Below are 8,052 nucleotides of genomic sequence, written 5' to 3' on the forward strand. Positions count from 1 at the left end.
ATTGACACCCAAACACTCTGAAATGTTCGTAATAGAGCTTCCGGTGCAAATGCCAATTACCCATCACCCCCTGTATATATATTCAACTCATGCCAGCATGGAAAGCAGACATTAAATGATGACGATGATGAGGAGGATATAAACATACTTCTTCCAATTTCCATCTAAATCCACTCGTGAGGCATTGGTTGACCCAATGCTACAGTAGGAAACACTGCCATCCAAGAATTTGGACCTGGAGATCTCCATTTCCAGCGACTTTGAGGGCCACCTCCCAGTGGTGCTGGGCGTCAACGAAGAGCCCCCGACTACAACAAGACAACCAAAGTTTTTTTTTTGTTTTTCCAAGGTCTGGGATCTCCAGCCCTTAAGCCCTAGACCATCACCTAATCACCCTTACCCGTCTTGTTGCTTAACAACAAAAAAAATATGAAACACTTGCCCATGGTGCTACACAGTGGGAACGAACCTGGAACTGTGTTGTTAGAAAGCAGACTTCTAACCACACAGCCATGCCTGTGCCCCTTCATATCTATACATAGTGACTGCTGCAACCCATTCTTAAGATCCTTTATGTGGGCGTTTGACATGTTAGAAATAGCAGTCAAATCTCTCTCCAATCTTTAAAAAGAAAATAACGCATAAGATAATATAGTTGCTTTATGCTTTAAAAAGACAGGATGGTCACATCTGGAATGGAGTTCCATCATAGGTGTACTCAATCAGAGTTGACCTGGGGCTAAACAATGAGGAAATCTCTATGCAGTTGCCCTGATGCTAGAAATAGTGGCCAAATTCTTCTCTAACTTGAACAGAACCCAAAATTAAACAAGGAACACTGAAGCTAAAAGAAGTTACTTACAAGCTAGAAATAGCAGTCAAATCTTCCACAAATTACAACCTACCATCTTCAAAAAAGGAAAAATTATATAACACAATCGGGGATGCATATAGACAATGTCCTCCACTCCTCAAAAGCTGCACTGTCATGCTGGGAATACTTTTGAGCATATATATCTGTTTGACCAGGAGGGACCTGGAACTAAACAACAACAATGAGCCTGTATGTGGTCACCCATCATGCTAAAAATAGTAGCCAAATCTTCAAATCACATATCACTGTCATGAAACAAAGAAGGACACATTAGATAATGTAGTCCTAGATGCACTTAACCAAGGGTTCGCCCTAACAGGGATAGGATGGGCTTAAACAAGAACTATTTACGAAGACCATATCTGGTCTACCCCAATATATAAGTTACAGCAGCTATAACTTTCTCAAAGTGACTGATATCAGACAGGGGCAACTCTCCACCCCTAATATTAACAAAATTATTTGTACACCCCCCCCCCATTTTTTATTAAACAAAAGACATATCTTTTATCTCTCATTGGACTGCTGGGGTACCACCTCGTAAAGGTTTTTAGTTAATCAAATTGACCCTAGGACTGAACTTCTTTTTTTTCAAGCCTGAAAATGCACCTGTGATTTTGCCACATGTGCATTTACATGGTGCCACCACGGATGCTGCTACATGGCACCTGTGATGCCGGCACATGTGCATTTACATGGTGCCACCACAGATGCTGCTACATGACACCTGCATAGGTGCTTTTACATGGTGCCAACACCAGTGCTTTCTATGATGGGCCTCCACCTAGTTTCTGTCTACCAAATTTACTCACAAAACAATGGTCAGCCCAGGGCTACAGAAGACACTTGCCCAAGGTGCTGTGCATTAAGACTGAACCCAAAACCATGTGAATACAAAGCAAGCCTCTGAACCACACAGCCATGCTCAGAGCTTGCATAAATATAATTCTTCTTTCTTTGCTAAGGTGTTAGACAAGCTTAAAACTATCTTAATTTCCTTTTAATCCACAGAGGCCACCTTTCATGAGAAATATTGGATTAACCTACATCAAAGTAGAGCAGTTTTGTTAACGAACTCCCAAACAGAGGTTCTAACAAGTTATTAATAACACAAGATGGTTAGGTTGTGATCACCCATGCCATCAAAGAGCCAATGATGCTATACCAGATAAATTTGTTTTGTAATAGAAGCACTGGAGAGAAAAGGGATTATTTGGGGAGAGTTTCTGCATGAAAAATATACAGGGGGGGGGGTAAGTAGCTCGCTTACCAACCACATGGTTCTGGGTTCAGTTCCATTGCAAGGCACCTTGGGCAAGTATCTTCTGCTATAGCCTTGGGCTGACCAAAGCCTTATGAGTGAATTTGGTAGACGGAAACTGAAAGAAGCCCGTCGCACATACATATATATATATATATATATGATTGACTGCTAGCTCCATAAGTTTTTTCTGTTGTCTCTCTGTTTATTTTCTTGTGTTCCTTTCTGCTGAAGAGCATAGGCTCGAAACATAAAAGACTTTCTCACCTTCCTGAGCATTAAACTAATACACCTGTTTGTTGTTTATACACTTGTCTTCGTCTTTTGTTTTTCTGTAAATCTGTAAATTTCAACTATATATATATATATATATATGTCTGTGTTTGTTTCCCCACCATCGCTTGACAACCAATGTTGGTGTGTTTACATCGCTGTAACTTAGTGGTTCTGCAAGAGACGAATAGAATAAGTACTAGGCTTAGAAGGAATAAATTCTGGGATCGAATTGTTCGACTAAAAGCGGTGCTCCAGTATGGTCACAGTCAAATGACTGAAACAAATAAAAGAGTAAAAGTTAAGTGGTGGGGGAAATGAAGGCGTGTAGTGCAGTGGTTAGGGTATTCAGTTTATGATTTGTAAAGTGTTGAGATTGGTTTGTGGCATCTTGTTATGTCCTTGAGCAAGACACTTTGTTTCTCATTGCTCCAGTCCACTCAGCTGGCAAAAATAAGTTGTACCTGTATTTGGAAGAGCGAGCCCTGTCACATTCTGTGTCATGCAGAATCTCTCTGAGAACTATTCTAAGATTATGTGTGTCTGTGGAGCACTCAGCCACTTGCACGTTAATTCCATTAGCAGGCTGTTCTGTTGATTGGATGAACTGGAACCCTCGTCATCGTAACCAACGAAGTGCCTGAAAGTGTGTCTAAGATGTGACATATTTAAAGCAATAAGCAAAAACAAAACAATTAAAAATTACCCTTGTAATAAAGACAAAAAAAAATAATTGGCATTAATAATTCTGAGCAAGAAAAACAAGGGAGACAATTCCGATATTCAAATTGATTAAAAATGTAGTGGTAGTAAACTGTTGGGAGTGATTATTACCTTCGGTAAACACAGTGACATGTTTTAGTTATATTGAACCTCTTCAGGTTTTCACAGCCCTTTGCCAGCTCCTAGCTGACTGAGATATCAAACAGGGCCAATATGAAGCTGTTACAAGAAGCAATTCTTTAAGCAACATGACGTGCAGCTAACAGCAGTTACCCATCTCTGGTTCTCTCCAATACTACTACAGTTTGACTGCTGGTTTAGAAATTGCTCTAAGGTGAGGTCACATAACGCTTCTCAATAGAAGTTATGAGCAGGTGAGCTGGCAGAATCGTTAGCACGCCGGGCGAAATGCGTAGCCGTATTTCGTCTGCTGTTATGTTCTGAGTTCAAAATTCCGCCGAGGTCGACTTTGCCTTTCATCCTATCGGAGTCGATAACTTAAGTACCAGTTACGCACTGGGGTCGATCTAATCGACTTAATCCGTCTGTCTGTCCTTGTTTGTCTCCTCTGTGTGTAGCCCCTTGTGGGCAGTAAATAAATAAGAAGTTATGAGCAGTTAACTCCGTTTATGCATATTGTTAACAACCTCTGGTTAACTACTAATGTCATGGCCACTGCCCGTCTTTCAGGTTAACATAAACCTTACTTATCCATCTGACTTCAGCCTCGAAATACCTGTTAAGATAATTGGTCGTAGATACTGTCCAGGCTATTATGAAAAACGGGTCGTCAACCACATAATTCATAGCGATAAGATCAACTTCTACTCTTTACTGAAAAAGCAGCTGACACACACACACGTACACGCACGTACACATACTTTCCGGACGTCCATCCACACGGCTGCCTACCCCAACCCATATACATATACGTATTTCTAGGTATGTGTTAGAAGAGTACTGTGCATCTACCAAAGATGGTAAATTTTCTTTATAATAATGAATCCTATCCTTACCGTGACATAATATGGTCCATAATTCACCGCAAATCTAACAATTACACATTTAAAAACGTTGAAGATATATTACATATAGAAATAATCTGAAGTTTTCTATACGTTACAAATAGTCTCAGGCTTATTTACGTGTGTGTGAGAGAGCTCAGCTTTGTTTATACTCGGGCCAGAATCGTATGTTCAGTACAGTAATGTCGTGGTACTCCGTCGGTTACGACGACGAGGGTTCCAGTCGGTCCTATCAACAGTACAGCAAGCTCGTGAAATTAACGTGCAAGTGGCTGAGCACTCCACAGACATGTAGCTCTCGTGGAGATTCAGCGTGACCACAGTGTGTGACAAGGCTGGCCCTTTAAAATACAGGTAATACAAGAAAGAGTGAAAGTTGTGCCGGAGCATCGTGGAGCTTTAGGTGTTCTCACTCAATAAACACTCACAATGCCCGGTCTGGGAATTGAAACCGCGATCCTACGACCGCGAGTCAGCTGTCCTAACCACTGGGCCATTGCGCCTCCACAGTACAGTAATACATCAACAAATGTTGTAACGTAGAACCAACGATGAGCCCTGTGTAGCCATTCGTGATGCTAGAAAAAACAACCAAATCTCTCACAAATCACATTCCATTAACATGGAAAAAAATTGTGTATACACACACACAAATATATATATATATATATATATATATATATATAATATATATATAATATATATTATATATATATATATATATATATGGGGAGACGGAGAGACGCTCACATACGAACAAACACACACACATACATATATATATATATATATATATATATATATATATATAGTGGTTCTAGGTTCCTTGTAAAATAGGGAAAAAATGGGATAATCACGGCCGGAATGCCTTCGTCATGCGCCTGTTCAACCAGACCTGACCTAGGGCTAAACAACAGCACAAGCACGAGGACTTCTGGCAAATGGTTAAATCACTACAAACTTCCGGAGAGTTATAAGAGATATTTTAGCAGATGGCGGTCAATTGGATACGGAAGGAATGCAGAGACGACGGGTCACTGGCCTTTCCCTCTACTCTGGCTTAACAATTATTCCTAATTTAGACACAAGCCGGCTCAGGTCAACTTTGCTTTTCATCCGTTCGGGGTCGATAAAATAAATACAGTAATCGGCTTGACCTCTGCCCTCAAAATTGCTGGCCTTGTACCAAAATTAGAAAGGATTAAAGGCACAAGGTGAATATTTTTGAAGGGAAGGGGCTGGTCGATATAATCGACTCCAGTGCTTGACTGATACTTGATTTTATCGATCTCAGCATGTAAAAGGCCGTAACAAATGCTGTTAATGAAATTTCGTCAGAGGGGTAACGATCTTGCAAATCCACCGCCCCCACCCCTGCAACTAAATAGTTTTTAAAATTAAGGGCACACAATTCAAGGGAGGGGGGGATAATCGATTACATCGACCCCAGTCCCAGGCTGGTACTTTATTTTACTGACCCCGAAAGAATGAGAGGCAAAGCTGACCTCAGTGGGACTTGAACTTAGAACACCTAAACAGACTAAATCCCTCTCTCCTCTACACTAAAAAAAATAAATTGTTGTATGTCAGAAAAATGGCAAGTTACCGGCCAACTGGAGCACAGATATGATATTGTCATTTTCTTTCTTTTTTTCGCTTTGAAAAAAAAACAAAAACATGAACGACATTTCGTGAAAGTCTGATGCCATGCCAAGGTCGACTTTCCTTTCCGTTCCTCCTGGGTCGATAAAATAAAGTACCAATTATGTACTGGACGAGATCATTCAAACGGCTTTACCAACCCCTCGCAGAAAACATTTAGAGTTTTGTGTTTATGTTTAGAAACTGGAATGCAACTTTTATTATTATTATTATTGTTGTTGTTGTTTTAGTTCTGTCCATTTAACATTCCGTGTTTAAATCCTTCTGAGGTCAACTTCGCCTTTCATCCTTTAATTGACTAATCGATTGGCCCTGCAATCGACTGATCGATTAATGTACCAATCAGGTATTGGGGTCGATATAATCGATTAACTCCCTACCCACAAATTGCTGGTCTTGTGTCTAGATTAAGCACAATTATTAATTATCATTGAGTGAGAATTTCGATAGTTTTCGAGGGATGGCGGATACGTCATTCTTTCCCCTAAATTTCGTCTGTACATATGTTAGAAACCACCACCACCGCCGCCACTAATACACAGGGTGGTAAATTGGTAGAATCGTTAGAGCATCGGAAAAAATGCCAAGCGGTATTTGTTTTAACTCTTTACATTCTGAGTTCAAATCTTACCGGGATCAGCTTTTGTCTTTCGTCTCTTCAGAATCAGTCCTGGGCTGATAGGATATATCGATGGAATCGACTAACCTCCTCCCGTTAGAATTGCCGGACTGGGGCCTAAATCAGACATCATTACTGTTATAGAACCGGAATACTATTTAATTATGCTCCATTCTATCCAGGGTTGCTAACATGAAGTACCAGTTGAGCATTGAGGTCACACAAAACCACCCGGTACCCAGTTAGAAAGTGTTATTATTATGAAGGTGGTAGTGGGGGTGTCCGGCAATAGTTTTGTCCCAGTTGAATCGTCCCCCGTTCCATAACCAAGTTGTTTGTGGATGAACGGGCCAAATCGAGACAAGTGAAATTTGAGGAACCTTTAACTGGTTGCTAAAAACGGCAGCCAAATCTCCCTAAACAGTACATCTTTAACGTCTTAAAAAATAAGAATGGTCCATAGAGACTCATTGAAAAATGGAAACCATGGGAAAAACTATGTTCAGGGGAAAATTTTTTTTTTTTTTCATGGCTGGAAAATCGGATCATACATAGGGCCGTCCTGGGGTTAAAATAATAACACTACGGCTTTGCGAAGGGGATACGGTCATTTGAGTTGCTAGAAACAGCAGCCAATTTCGCACTAAACTACACTGCTAAAGATATAAAGTTGTTCGCGGTATACAAAAAGACGGGATGGTCACGGCTGGAAGGGCTTGTTCTTAGTTCTACTGGATCAGCGCTGACATGAGGCTCATTAACAGCACTCAGCAATTTATTATAGAAACTGCCTCGACGAAAAAAAAAAATAATTCCTGGCAAAATTGTGAAGGAAGTGAGGATGGATACAGATGACTGAATCGATAAAGTAAATGATTGGTTTTATCGATGATGGAGGGACGAAAGGTATAATCGATCAGCATATCGGGGAAAAAAAAAACAGCCTATAACTGTTCGAATCTTGATGGTGTCAGCGTAAAGGAAAAGAGGCACTCAAACATGAGTGGAGGGTAGGGTAAGAGTGGAGTGAGGTGCACTGACTTACGGCACAAACACCACCTCCCACCACTACCACCAACTTCCAGTGAGATAATTCCTTTCCTTCCCACCTCCCACTCCCCTACTTCATGTTTGATAGCTACCGCCGCCGCCTCCCACCGCCACACAACCTCTTGTTTGATATTGCTTTCCTCCCCCTCCCCCCACCACCATCCCCCACATCTCCTCAAACGTTAACTCTCCTCTCCCCCCACCTCTCCACCGACCTCCTATGATGGCTCACCTCCTCCTCCCCCTTCTCCCCTTCACTTCAAAAGAGATAGCCTCCTCCTCCCCCCTCCCTCACCACCCTTACAACAATAGCTACGATGATTAATAACATAGTTAAAGGCAGAGAGGGAGGGCAGAGGGAGAGAGAGAGAGAGAGAAGCAGTGATTTTGTGATGTTCATGCATTTTCGTACGACAATGTTTAGTTACTTTAATTTAGATGTGTGAGAAAAAGAGAGAAGAAATCCACTTTCCGAGTTCAGTTCTGGGGCCGATGATTTAGTTTCGTCCAGAAGTCAAGAGCTATATATATATATATATATATATATATATATATATACACACAT

General features: G+C 41.0%; 1 protein-coding gene across 1 annotated transcript in view; it reads right to left on the reverse strand.

Annotated features, from left to right (window-relative positions):
• LOC115218838 (zinc finger protein OZF-like) overlaps window positions 1–8,052 on the reverse strand; it is a 30,377-nt gene that overhangs the window by 20,968 nt on the left and 1,357 nt on the right. The gene's annotated exons all lie outside the window — the stretch shown is intronic.

The sequence above is a fragment of the Octopus sinensis genome, linkage group LG14, assembly GCF_006345805.1.
Source record: "Octopus sinensis linkage group LG14, ASM634580v1, whole genome shotgun sequence".
Classification (NCBI taxonomy): Eukaryota; Metazoa; Mollusca; class Cephalopoda; order Octopoda; family Octopodidae; genus Octopus; species Octopus sinensis.